Genomic DNA, 15,409 nt, shown 5'->3' with positions numbered 1-15,409 from the left:
TTTTCTTTTAAACTATTTTAACTCTAGCTTAATCCCAAAACTGCTACTACTAGAGAAATTCCGAAATTTATCACAGAGCCAGTGCTACAATCTCCTGATTACTGACCATCAGGTAAGATACCGAGATGATACAACTTGGTCGCGGCAGTAATGCTGTTTTGTGTAAAAGTGTAGTTACTCCCTTGTCCAGGTTGTATCATCCTGTTATCTGATGTTTGTGGGACTGGTCTACAGATATTCCATTCAGTAAGTTCAGTCAGTGAATACCAATTTTTATAACAGATTTATATTAATTCTGCGTCAAAATATGCATATCTGAGAAAATTACATTGTAGAAATTATGCAGAACAGTAAATCAGTGGTGACATGGATTTTCAACAGGATATACTAATTAATGACCCTCCTTCAAATCTAATCTCAAAACTTACAATATTAATTTAGCATCGACTACAGGATAGTAGCGTTATTTCAACTATATTTTAATTTATTTTAACGCTTTGAATCATCCGAGACTCAGAGGATACAAATAAGGGAAATTAGTCAATAGGGCCACCAGGAAGAATCTTGGTAATCTCCTCAGTTGAAATATTTATCCACGAGGGATCAATCACACCATCTTCCGAATCTTAAGCTGATGTTCTACCGCTGAGCTTTGGCCATTCGGTGTGGGTGTGAAGTGTTTGTGTATTTGAATCCACGTCAAATTGTAAGAAGTAGTGAAGGTAAACAAACGAAAGAAAGAAAAGGACCACATATACTTCTTTTGCTGTAAGGAGTCCCGATTTAAATGTCTGTTCTAACACTGTTTGATATTAGGGAAAGAAAAACATATTTCCTCTTTTTGCTTCAAAGAGTGCTCACTTCATCATTTTAATAACGTAAAGGCACATTCATTACTCAGTTTTAGAGCTCAAGGGAAAAAGTAACGAAAAGTAATTGAACTACGACCAGATCAAAACAAGATCCTGAAACCGGGGCAGTTACCCGGGCGCCAGCAAGCTAATATGTGTGTTTATTGATGTGGATGTAGATGAAAGGGGTACTAATCGTAAAATTTGCCCTGGGCACTAAATGTCTAGTTTCGTCACTGATTAGGCTACCATTATTTAGAGCGTGAAATTTTGACATTTTTCTGAAATATTAAGAATACATGATAATTATTGGCAGTTTACTTTAGAGTGAAACTTAAGCTTCAAGAGCAAGGCTTATAATTTAAAGTGGGGTGGAACGGCAAGTCAGTGTCCTGTTAGAGTTCAGTTCCTGTTTCTGTGCGACCTTTGTCTTGTAAGCACTTTTTTCCTCGTACATCACATTTTACTTTATTATTATTATTATTACTACTACTACTACTACTACTACTACTATTATTATTATTATTATTATTATTATTATTATTATTATTATTATTATTATTATTATTATTAATACAGTTTATCTACCAAACAACTATTTATATTATTATGCGGTATTAAACCAAATCTGGAACTTGTGATATTTATTTACTTCCATCATTCCATCCGGGAAATAAATGTCATCTATACGAGATGGAATGTTTTCGGGTAAAATTTAATATTACTGCTGCCATGCTGTAACTTTGAGCTTCGCCTTATATTAAGTAGATGCAGACATGTCGGAAAGGTTTGATTCTTGTAGATTCACTAGTTCAAACGTTGTCGAAAATGTGGTCTGGAGAATATGACTCTCAACGAACAACATTCGAACAAATTTATCAAGAATATTTGTGGATATGCATAGAAAATGGTCTTGAAATTCCAAATCCGGAAACAGATAGGCTATAGGGGTTCCTCGTGGAAACGAATTAGACATTCCCCATCGAAATATCACAAATTCATTTTGGATTAATCTCTTCCATCATTGGAGGCAGAAAACGAATTTTCTAAAGATAATATACTAAGAGACATTTTTCTGCCTACTATTGATAAAGCAATCACTGAGACGGAAAAACGCTTTGGATCATGTAGCAAAATCATTAGATCAATCACCACTCTACATCCAAAAGGTGAAAACTTTCTAAATTACAACATTGTGGAGCATATGGCCCAGTATTATGAAAGTGATCTGGAAATATTTAAGTGTAAACTCAAAATCCTCCCAAACACAATTAAGTTGTATGAAGACGAGAGAAAACCAAAGTTTATTCCTTGGTGAATTTCGTTGATCTTTGCGTCTACAAGAACGCATTCCTAGAAACCAAGTTAGATATAATCTCTGCAACTATATCAGTTTCTAGTGCTACATGTGAAAGGCCATTCTCATGTTTGAAAAGATTAAAGATATATAGGCAATTCAATGACTGCTGATAGATTGAAAAACGTAGGATTGCTTTATATTGAAGAAAATTGCTAAATCGTTAGATCTTGAAGAAGTTGATAAGTTTGCTGCTGCCCACAAGAATAGAAAGATCCTCTTTTAAGTAGAGGCATGAACCTCGAAGTTATTTTCTTGACCTGTAAAAGTGTATTTCTCTGCTTCCACTTAAATCAACCAGCCACACATATTTTAAATACAGCGATTAAATTATTACTTACTTATATTGGAAATCAATTGTATTAATGTATCCTAGTTGTTTGAAGTAGTAAATTCATACATTTTCACCGTAAAAGAATAAAATCATGAACAACAAAATGAAAACATTCACCTTGAAAACACACACACACACACACACACACACACACATATATATATATATATATATATATATATATATATATATATATATATATATATATATATATATATATATATATATATATGAAAAAAATCATTGGAGATGGCCCCCTCAAAATTTTCTTGGACCCTTCATTGCCCCCCCCCCCTGAGAAAAATTCTAGTTACGCTACTGCCCAGTAGATACAGAATTTCACAAATTAATTCAAGGTCTCATAGATAATTGTGGATTGAATGGAGCAAGGTAATCTTGCGTAATGGCATCTAATGACATCTTGCCTAGCATTAATGACATCTTGCGTAATTTCCTGAACATTTTGGATGTGGCATCTTTTAGAAAATACAGGTAAAGGCTTTATCTGAAATTCACTGTACTGTTTCTAACACAATTAGTCTTCGCGCTATTAATGCTCAAAGTTCAATTTTCAGCACTTTCCAGCGCTCATAGCTCGAAAAGAACGCCACTTTGGAGTTTGGTGTAATAAACTTATTTTTGCATGTTTTCCTAGGCATAACAAGCAATGGAGCGTATACCCACCTAAAAAAAAAAAAATAGCATTACATCACTGACTATGACCCCAAAAAAAGGCTCAACCATGTAGCACTTTACTACGTTCACAAAAAAATGTTAGACAAAATGAATATGAGAAAAGTAGCACTAAAATTTGCTTCCAATTGTGAAAAAAAGGGAGTCAGTTTTTGACCATATGAAGGTGAAGGTGGTGTAAACTGTAAAGTAAAAACCTGTTTTTGTTTAGATAGCGAGTAGCAAAGCGAGTTTGGTTTAGCTTTAAAAAAATCGATTATTTTTTTTAAAAAAATTATATATTTATTATTGAGCCTCATTTACATTAGTTGTAGGCTTGTAAGCTTAAAATCCGGATATAAAACTATTGTTTCTGAGTATTTACTTGACACTATCTTTTATCATTATTTTGTTTTAGACATGCACTTTGTATCATTTAAGTTCAACTAAAATTGTAAAACAAAGTTGAATTTTACTGTTTGAATAAACAAGCTGTTAAACGTCTGTTTTTTAAATACCATACTTTAAAAAAAAACTATCAAAGGTAAAAAATAAAACACATGAGATTTCAACTATTAGCTTCGTTTCTTTTAGTCAAAAATGCTTTCAAATGCAATGTACGAAGACTATTTTTTTTTATTTTCCGAAGGAGGAGCCCCGGATTCTCGCTTTTCTGGGGGTGTTCCATACACCCGTCCCCGCAAAGTTTATATGCTGCTGCCAATGAACTGAATACTAATGTTTTCATTGTTAGTATTGAATTTGGCCATGTTAACTTGAGATTCATTGGAAATTGTACTTTTTTTTCTATTTTTAGAATTTGGCAATAACCCTAGATATTAAGGTGGTGTTGGTTGGATTGAAACGAACCCTTTTAGTACCGAGGCTTTGGGAGACGTGGACTTGCACCTTAACACGGACTCGGACCACACGAGTTCCCACCGGGAGTCGAATCCACGCTGTATGCTTGCAGATAGCCACGAGATAAATGAAATTGTTGTAGGCACGCTGAACGCTTATAAAAATATTACGCGTTATCTTTCACCCTTTCTAATCAATGGGGATCGAATACTAAAACAGGAAGTTATTAAAGATACCACATCCGGTTTCAATACGAGGATAAGGACGGAGCGGGATACTATTCTTGGGGCACTGGATCCTCCCCACATAAAAATACCTTTTTCCGATTTCTTGCCGTCTCTGATATTGGTAGACAGACGGATGGAGAATCGTTAAGGATTCCCATATTTATACATTTAGCGTACTTTGAAAGTTTTAAATAATAATCGTTCTAAACTACGAAAAAAAAGCTTCTCGTTTACAAACTCAGGGAAAGGATGACAAATTGAAGGACTATGCGGTACATTGAAGACTATGAACGCACACTGTAATTTTCAAAGAATGTCATTAATAAGAAAAGTCATGTATGATTTGATGTAATTGGGTTCTTTCTGGCACACTGAATGTCTCCATTTGCTTCAATTAAGTTATAAACATGAAAAAAAAAAAAAAAATGCTAATTTTAAAGCATCACGTGTTAACATGAAGTATGACCTCATACGACTTATTGGTTTATCTGTCATGCGTCATTTTTATTGTCCTTGTCAGTTAACGGGAAAGTACCGATTTCTGAGCTCTAGGACTAAATGAAATTGTGCATGCAGTGCACTCTTTCACAGCTGACCTTCAACCCATGATACGCCAGAGGTTGAGAGATCAGAAGGCCTTAGATAGTGATTGAAGTCAAACGTTCTGAAGATAAATGATGTTTAGTCTCAGTAGATAAATTGGTTTTAAGTGGTTACTGGAGAAAGATTGCTCATCAAAAAAGAAGCTACATATATTATAGCTAATCGCAGTGCGCCGAAAATCAACCAAAGGTAGGTGTGTTTTTCTAATTCGTATTTTGACATAATATTTACATACAGACAAAATTGGCTGGCGCTGAGAGTGAAGTAAATGAAACGGAAAAGCCTTTAAAACGCCAATTTTGTAGAAGTTTATCTATCGTTCGTGTCAAGCACCTACGTTATTTGAGACATCTATCTACAATTTAACCTGTATCCTGAGATACATTTGTTTTGTTACATAATTTGATGTGAGGAATTTCGTATCCAGTGCTAAAAATATGCGATATTTCGAAATCTAAGTGAGTTACTTTCTACAAAATTACGAGTGGCTTTTAATCAATTTGTAATCCCATTCAATTGTTACAAACGTAAGAAAATAAATTTCTAGGGGAAGAGAGTTCTAAGCCACTAACAGACTAATACCGCAAACATTGAAACCACAACGAGAGTTTTCTCGGGATACCCCCGTTTCCTCCCACATTCTCATTCTACTAATTTTTTCATCATTATTCACTTGTCTCAACATTGTCTACCGTAGCGTAAAGAGCATAATTGTTTGACGTTAAACTGAAAGAAGTAATTTCATTTAATTTTCAAACCACAACACATTATAATTATGGGAGAGGCTGAGGTAGTATCTACCCAATGTCCCAGTTACAAGTTTAAGTGGAATCCGAATCTCCATTATGAGTTAAATTTTTATAATGGACTCTTACCGGGAACTGAACGTGAAACCATGTGCTCCAACGGCACACACGCAAGTCACTTGACCAGCGGACAGGACACCTTAATATGAGATTCAAGAAACTGTGATCCGAACAGTTCAATCAACAAATTAGATTCAATATGAAATATTTACGGATAGTCGAAACTCATCATAAAATGGCGGTCATTTTTATAAAATCAGTCAAGCTCCTCCCAACTTTGAAGTTTCCTTATTTAACCCGTAAGTACTCACGCGGGGTATTCACAGACCCCCAACCAGGTAACTTTTGTGTTGCTAGCCAAAAGTCCAGATGAAAAAATATTTAAAAATGTCCCAAAACGAGTTCAAAAAACCTAATACTTTTAAAAACATGTCTAGAGTTATGCTACATTGTCTGTTATTTTTAAAAATATATTTTTATTGTATTAAAACTAATATCAATTTGGGGGTCTACTGGACCCCCGCGCGAGTACTACTCTCACAAAAAGAGCGCGAGCACTTACGGGTTAACACCTTGATTGCTACACTAAAGAAGAAAATCTTCTTCTAGGGGGCACAATACGAAAGTAGACTAAGAATTTATCGCTACAATGAAATCATAAATGCTTAAGATATTCACAAACCAACTGCAGGATTTCATTCGGGGGACAACCCATTAGATTACATAAATGTTCCAGCATGATAGCGTGAGTTGTCCGCGCTCTAGGCGGCTACCAAGGTAAAGGTAGTTGTGAATTGTATTTGATTTATAACTATTAGGCGTCATGCTTGAAGAAACTAGCATGAGTTTAATTCAATTGACGTGGTAGTTAAATAATATGATAATAATGTCAACAAATAATAATTTGCGACAAAATTATTCAATTATCACGCAATATGACCTATATTTTCTACGAAGCTTCTTATCATTCACAGGGACAAGGTGGTTCAGTGGTAGAGGGCTTGCTTCTGGTGCGTGGGGTTCATGGTTCGATTCCCGGCCAGTTAAGTTTGTGGTGCACAATATCTTGTCACTGGGTTTTCTCGGGGTACTCCCGTTTCTCCCACATTTTAGTTCCACTAATTCTTCCATCATCATTCACTTGCCTTAATCATCCGTCTCTCTTAGCCTAAAGGAGATAATCATTTGACGTTACACTGAAAGATTTCCCATCATTTACATTACATGAATTTAAGTCCGTTAAGATGAAACTGTGCATTTGTCTTTCTTCCGATTTAAAAGACTTTGCCTGCTGTCTAGTGACTATATAAAGCGCTCCGTCTTTGATACATCATGGTTCCGGTTCGATTCCTGGTGGAAGAGGATTACAATTTGAACGCATTACAGTGCTTAGTATCTCATTTAAAAATGCAGGTTCACGTCGCATTTAACGTCGGTGCCGAAAAGAGGTACTAAATTTTAATAAAGAAACAAATAAAATACGATTGTTTTTAAAAAATGTTAGGTACATCATATATTTTCGTAAAATATTAGATTTTGTAACATAATGGCACATACTTTCCTACAGCTTTTCTTACAATATTGGAGAGCAGTGTTTCTTTCAGAAACAATGTTCCGGAGGGGCACACTTAGTATTCCGAGGGGCACTGCTGATATTATTATATTTATTATTATATTATAGACGTATTATTTTGATCTACTCCGGAGGGGCACTCTCAGAGTTCGAGGGGGGCAGTTCCCCCAAAAAAAACATGTCTGAAAGAAACACTGTTGGAGAGAGTGAGGAAGTGACTTTAAATCACTCCCTACACCCTGATTTTAAAAAGTATTTCATGATTACGTTCGTAAGAATTATCCGATTTTCAGGATTTCCGAACTCATTCAATTGTACGTCATTGAGTGTATCTCCTTTCAACACTTTTAATATCAGTAGTGGAACCACTTTTTTTTTTTCTTCGAACAGATCAAATATCGGTAGCTCTTTGTCCATATACAACCAGCGAAGGGAAAAGTAAGTCAATTGAGTTGTATATAGAAGAATACTCTAATGCAGTATGCTATTTGAGCGGGTAAGCGGTAAGCGTACGCGTCTTTGGCGTAGGAAACCCAAGTTCAATTTCCGGCGGGAGCTCATATAGTTAGGATCCCACGTTAAGCTGTCGGTCTACGTCTCATATAGCCTCACTGCTGGAAGGGGCGCTAAACTCAAAATTAAATAAAAGTACTATTTATTCATTTCTAATTCTTCACTAGTTTCATAACCGCAAGCTGGCACTGGCAAATGCTTTAATCCTGAGTTATCACATGAAAACGCTGGCGCAAATCTCGGGGGGATGAGGCAGGACATGTCCCCTCCAATCTTGGAACTAGGAGGGACTGTCTTCCCCCAATAATCGGATTGCCACAAAGGAAAGTGAGATGAAATTGATGTCCCCCCATAATAAACCTCAAATCTGCCAAGTGGCTAAGCGGTTAGCGTACGCGCCTTTGGCGTGGGAGACCCGGATTCGATTCCCGGTGGGAGCTCACGTGGTTTGGATTCCACGTTAAACTGTAGGTCCACTTCTTATATAACCTCGCTGCTGAAATGGACGCTAAATTAAAATCGAATCAAATCTGCCCACCTCCCAATGTTGAAGACAACTCTGTTCCCCTGATCCTCCACAGCATTGTTTTTCAAATTCATAAATGGGAACGGTCTTAACCCCCTCCCCCACCCAATGTTGAAGACAGATTGGCGCCGCTGCATGAAAATCGTAAGCAGAGACACAAGATCATTTTCTGCTGTCTTTCATTTTCGGGGGAGGGAGTATTTTCATTTGATCTGAATCTGATCGAAAGCCTGGAAAGCAGAAAACTGTCATATTTGAAAAATTCAGGAGTTTAATTTAATAAGAAACAATATACACTGTATGTGACAAAGTAAAAAGAAAAAGATAAATCAGAAGATAAGATTGTACGCTAATAAAGCTTATTTTGGAAAAGATTAAATTTTGTTCAACAGACACGGACAAAATACAAAATAGAATATTTTGTGAAAATATGTTAAAGTTGTCATAGGAATTCCGGTTTCTGTCACTATTCCGAAAAAAAAAAAACACGGAATCAAGTTTTCAACAAAAATTTCTGCATCAATCTGTCCAGAAACAAATGCGCTGGTACTGTTTAACAAACACTGTAATTCGAGATTCTCTTAATTTGCAATTTTTTTTTAGCAATTGTCTTTGCATTGAGTCCTTTTTCAAGCTTCTTACATACGCGAAGTATGCCTTTCCTGTGATTGGCTCTCCAGACACAATGCATCATTATGTACTATATTGACACAGAAAAATGCAAATTAGATATTTGTAAGAAGAGAATACCAAACCTTTTACACAAAGTTTATTGCAGGCGCTCACACATACAGAAACTTTTTTTTGGAAAGGATCCAAAGATGGATGCGGGGTTCAATGCTGCAAAATACTACATCTATGCAGTATTGAACCGGTGTTATTCTGCATCAGAAAGACGGTAACTAATTCTTAAGTGCTGCCACCTATATTGACAGGAAAAATGATAGAACTAAATAGTTCTGTAAGAAAAGAAAGAGTGCGAATGATGTGTAAAATCAAATCTTTATGCTACACCAATCATTTCTGTTACTACAAATAACATTATAGGTCGACTTGTAGATTTTTTTTAGAGGGTCAGAACCCGGTGGTCCCCCATTGGGTGTGCCCTTGTTTCCTGGTAATTCCTCAACGACATCATAGATAAAATGAATGATGGTAATCGTAGTAGGGGGAATAGTGAAAAACACATATGGATTTAGAAAAGGCCGATATGAGGTAAGACACAAAATAAGTATCAAAATCCATGAATTCCGACTGAAGTTGGGACGGTCTTTTCTGTCTGAATGGAGTCTAAGATCTAGCAAGTGAAAAGAGATTGATAACTCAATGAGAAACAAGGAAGATACATTTTTTTTCAAGACAGTGTTTGTGTAAGTATTTTTGTTTTTCAATTACTAGAGGACAAGTAAATAGCAATTATTGAGTGTTGTGCCACAAACTTCCAAAAATTTAAAAGAAGTTGGTTACTTAAGTAAGAAATAGTGCAACTACATTGTAGTTGTGTAGATGAATTGTTTTCAATCGATGTGTCGCGACACACTGGTGTGTCGCGCATTCCTCTAGGATGTGTCCAGAAATTTTTGTATTTAAAAATCATGAAGTATTTAACAGTAATTAGTTAAAATCGAGACACACTGTACCAGTCAACACCTCCAGCGGTAGCAATAATGATCAGGGCTACATAGAAAAAATGAAATGAAATCTTTGAGTTTTACGTCCCACGCTTATGCCGATTAGGCTAAAGGAGACGGTGATGCTGAGAAATGGATGAAATGGTGGAATGAGGAAAGTGGGAGGAAACGAGAGGATCCCGAGAAAACCTACGCACACGGTTTGTCCAGCACAAAGTTCACTTGGCGGGGGCTGGGATCGAACCTGGGACGCGGCCTCCAGTGCTACATAGAGTCATTATAAAAACTAACTATTATATTCACTATTATAATAGATATTATTATTATTATTATTATTATTATTATTATTATTATTATTATTATTATTATTATTATTATTATTATTTATAATAAAAATATTAAACAAGTGTGTCGCGATGTCCTGGACGTTCAATAAAATGTGTCGTCAGTCAAAAAGGTGGGGAACCACTGTTATAGATTGATGTGACCAGTGGCGGCGATTGGACGTTAAAAGTGGGGGCGTGACATGAATATTTGTATATTAATGTTGGTTTCCCTGATTGTTTTTAACACTTTGACGAAAGGTTGTATAACTAATAGGATGATATTCTTTTCAGTTAAAATATCATATATCGTATTTCATATTAAGTAAATTAACAAGAGCAACGCAAGTAGGTACTATGGAGCCCTTTATACTGTCAAACAACGAAGGTGTAGGAGAAAAATAATTTATTCCTTACTCACGAATATCTTAAAATTCTGCCTGGAAAATTGTGTCAGCAGATTATTTAATAACACATTTGAAAAACAAATAAATAGAAATGATAATATTGATCATAGTAATGAATAATGAGACTTGTTTTGTAGAAGTTATATTGAAACTCGGGATTAATGAAGAGCTTATATTTTTCATTATGCATATGCTATTAAATATATGTTATTACTCTTAGAAAATGAAAGACAGAAAATACTACAAGCATATGCTACGACCCTTTAAAAAAATACTTCTGCAGCTTCCCGAAACATGTTCGTTGACATTACCTGCAGTTTTCACTTTCTTGGAGCACAACAAAATAAAACAATACTTAGAATCACTCCACACTTCAGTTATATAAAATAATCCTAAAACCTAGAATTACGTCGAATTCACTAAATTTAATTGTATATACACTCGTACACCCCTAAACACACCACTTCACTCGTATATTACGCTACAAAACAATGAAAAAGGTATGGTTGACCCGGGTTCGATTCCCGGTGGAGCTCAAGTGTTTCGGATTCCACGTTAATCAGTAGGTCCTGTCTCATACAGCCTCGGTGCTGAAAACACGTTAAGCTCAAAATCAACAACTCAATGGAAAAGGTATAAGTTGTTTCTTATTACTCTATTTTTAATCATATTCCTTACTATGAGAAAGATCAAAAGACATTTTAGGAACTGTCAATTTTGTGCAATGAAAGAATAACTGGTGAAAGACTTTTTTTTGCGCGAAATATTCTCTCAATTAGTTTCAAAGCGGCTGATTAAGATATAGAACTCTTGTAAGAAGAAATAAAAGTATGCTGGAATTGTTGCGATCCTATAGGTTAATATTTGGGGATACGGACAAAATCTCGCGGCCGAAACATCGCCGCCCAAAATCTCGCCGGCCAAAACCTCGCCGCCCAAAACCTCGCGGGACAAAATCTCGCCGGGCCAAAACCTCGCGTGGCCAAAACCTCGCCGCAAATGAAACTATTCTTTAAACTTCTTTACTCAATGAGTTTCTTACAGTAATATGCAATTCCACACTACAAATAATAATAATAATAATAATAATAATAATAATAATAATAATAATAATAATAATAATAATAATAATAATAATAATAATAATAATAATAATAATAATAATAATATACAAAACATCGTGTGCGTGGGCTTTCTTGGGTTATTCCCGTTTCCTCCCACTTTCTTTATTCGATCATTTCCTTCATCCTGGTCATCTACGTCTCCTTTAACCTACAGGACATAATCAAGGGACGTCGTAAAAACTCATATATTATTTCATACTTTCATAAATATTATTAGATTTTTGTTAAAATTTTAAGTTTTTGGATGTTCCAAGGTTCACGAAACTAACCCCGTTAGTTGTCATTAATTTCCTTATGCAGACTTTCTTTCCCTATAACCAGTTTAAAAACATCCTGTCGCCCTACATTCACATTGAAATCCTCTAATACAGAAATAGAATTTTCATATGGTATCGCGGGACTTGGTCAAATACCCGTGATACTTCTTCTGAAACAGCATCTTTTATACCGTCATCCTTATCATCTGTTGCAACATTTACATTTTGGTCAGACGAGATTTTGGGTATGCCGATATTTTGGGGCGCGAGGTTTTGGAAGATGAGATTTTGGCAAGGCGAGGTTTTGGGTGGCGAGGTTTTGGCCAGGCGAGGTTTTGGCCCCGCGACGTTTTGGGCGGCGAGGTTTTGGCCAAGCGGGGTTTTGTCCAGGCGAAATTTTGTCCCGCGACGTTTTGGGCGGCGAGGTTTCGACCCAGCGAGATTTTGGGCCGCGAGGTTTTGGCTAGGCGAGGTTTTGGTCCGCGAGGTTGTCGCCGCTAGGTTCTGGCCGCGAGGTTTTGTACCCAAACCAATATTTGGACCATTTTCCGCGACAATTAAAACGCAATTCCTGTAGCTTTCTTAACTCCACGTGAAGACAACCAATACGTACTGACACAACGGAAAATATTATGTGGTACATTTTTTTTCTATGAACCAGTAACACATACAAAAACTTTAAATTTTCACATGAAACTCTATATACGTTAATGGGTCACTTAAAAAAAGGGGGCGACTGACCCCGTTTACTCCCCTAATCGCCGCCCATGGATGTGACTATGAATGCATGATTTCTGGTAGGTTAAAACTGTACTTTCCTTACTTTTCGTAAAATAAATAGTAGTGGATTTTTTACAGCTAATTTCTACGTCAGATATTCTTTTATACGTTATTTTATTTCTGTGTAGTTTTACTTTAGATCCGACGATAGTACAGAAGAAACTACAATGATCGTTAAATAATTGAATTCAAGATTTTAATGAATTTACACATTCCATGATCCCACATGAAGAATAAAAGTTACGGGACATCACACTAAACTTTTTCGCTCCAATTCCTCATGTTGTACTGCAGTTACTAATAGTGGCGCAAATCTGTCTTCCACATTAGGGGGTAGGGTAAGACCGTTCCCACAATTTCTTGAAGCGATGTTCAAATTATTTATGCAGTTGAAAAACAATGCTGTGGAGGATCAGCAGAGCAGAGTTGTCTTCAACATTGGTAGTTGGTCAGATTTGAGGTTTATTCTGGGGAGATATCAATTTTATTTCACTTTCTTTTGTGGCAATTCGACACAAATAATCACATTCCCCTCCCCCCAAGAAACACCTTCTAAATCGGATTATTGAGGGGGACATGTCCCACTCATCCCCCCGGGATTTGCGCCAATGGTTACTAATGATACATTTTCTTGTGTCATACGAACATAATTATAAGGCATTTTCGGAAAATGTAACCGAAATAAAACATCCCCAAAAGTAGAGGACCTTTTCTAGATTGTTATGTTAGAAATGACTTATGTCGTATGTTAGGGCTATTCACGAAATAACATAACAGTGAAATCGCATGTGTGTGGTACTTTACAAAATTGTCAAAAAATAAAATAAAATAAAATTAAATAAAATTAAGTTAAATTTAAAAAAACAAAAAGAGTAAACTACCACTTGTGGATATTCTCTTGTAAGTAACTTTATGCGAAATTATAGAAATAATAATGAATTATTTATTTATGAAATATGAAAAAATCGCCTGAGTCCTTTCAGAAAAAATCGTCCGAAAGAAACTCACTCCCAAAATTTAACCACTTGTCGTATATTTTTTTTTTTTTTTTTAGGACAAATAAATTATGCCATATTATCAGGTTATTAATCAAATAGGTATTTATGAAATGTGAACAAAATAGCGAGAGTCGTTTTTGAGAAAATTGTCTTAAGAAACTCACCCCGAAAAATAAGTTATTCCTTACAGAATTTTGCTGGACAAGTGAGTTATGCCATTTGTCATGTTATTAATGCAATATCAAGAAAATCACCAAAGTCATTCTTGAGAAAATTGAAAAAAAAAAAAAAAATCGAGAATGAAGCACCCTCGTAGATCTTTTGAGAAGAAATGAGTTATACCATATTGTCAGATTATTAATGAAATAGTCATTTATGAAATATGAACATAATCATTTGAATCGTTTTTGAGAAAACCGTCCGAAAGAATTTACACCCGAGAATAAAGTACCCCTTGTATATTTTTTCAGGACAAATGAATAATGCCATATCGTCAGGCTACTAATAAAATATCCAGTGGCGTATTTAGAGGGGCTTCCGGGTTTAAGCCCCCTCCTCCCAAAATATTATCTACTATATTAAAGTAAATGAAATATCTTGCAGAATTTTCACATTTCCAGGAATAAAATTAGCAAAGCACCCCCCCCCCGAAACAAAATCGTAAATACACCATTGGCAATATCTACTTATGAAATATGAAGAAAATCACTTAAGTAGTTTTCAAAAATATCGCCACAAAAATTAAAACTCATCCCAGGAATAAAGTGCTTCTTCTCGATTTTTTCCAGGGAAATTACATATCACATGATGATGTTTTTGAAACATTGATTTATGAAATATAAACAAAATCGTTACAGCTGTTTAAAGGGATGCGCACGAGACGAGTTGAGACAGAATTTTCCTGACAAAATTCGAGTCGAATCACAGCTCTTCCAATAGAGAACTATACATTTTTCGAGTCGAGACATCACTTTTACAGTACATTTTCGAGACGAGACAGCCTCAAATCTTGTCTTGTGCGCATCTCTAGCTGTTTTTTGCGAAAATAGCATTTTTTTCAGTTTAATCTTAAATAAACTATAGTTATTTTTAGGGGTAGGAAGAAAATTCGGAAAACTCGCCCTGGAAAATCAGCTTAAGTTTAAAATTTGGTTGAGATCTGTTGAACGGTATGGCCTCTAGGCAAGTGTACATCACGACGAACGGACGGACAGATATCGAAAAATAACTTTTTTCGGTATCTATGGGCTAGAAAACGTGTATGTCAGTTGAAATTTGGAACTGGATTTTTGTCATGGTCATACGACTTTCTTCTCTCCTTGCGTTGCTCGAAACGAAAAAAAAAAAAAAAAATGCTTTCGATTATCAGTCTGTCTGTTCAACCATCCGTTAGTTCTTTCCGATGTATACTCTCGCCTAGAGGCCTTATCGTTCAGAGCATCTGGACAGAATTTTAAACTTAAAAGTTTCTATAAGACTCTATAGAGACATTTTTCGAATGTTCTTGCTATCCCTAAAGTAAGGGTAGTTAACTGGATGCTGAAGATTACAATTCACAATTTTCTT

The 15,409-nt window shown here is 35.6% G+C and overlaps 1 protein-coding gene across 4 annotated transcripts in view; it reads left to right on the top strand.

The window, feature by feature from the left end:
* The first annotated feature begins 4,926 nt into the window (after positions 1–4,926).
* LOC145673404 (uncharacterized) overlaps positions 4,927–15,409 on the top strand; it is a 491,254-nt gene continuing 480,771 nt past the window's right edge. For 3 of the 4 annotated variants that reach the window (XM_081743072.1, XM_081743073.1, XM_081743074.1), the window contains exon 1: positions 4,927–5,094. The gene's annotated coding sequence lies outside the window, so the exon portion shown is untranslated. The remainder of the gene's footprint in view (positions 5,095–15,409) is intronic. The other variant, XM_081743071.1, reaches the window with a different exon arrangement.

This window comes from Thermobia domestica, chromosome 16, assembly GCF_964235325.1.
Source record: "Thermobia domestica chromosome 16, izTheDome1.hap1.1, whole genome shotgun sequence".
Classification (NCBI taxonomy): domain Eukaryota; kingdom Metazoa; phylum Arthropoda; class Insecta; order Zygentoma; family Lepismatidae; genus Thermobia; species Thermobia domestica.
This window is presented reverse-complemented; position numbering and strand designations above follow the sequence as displayed.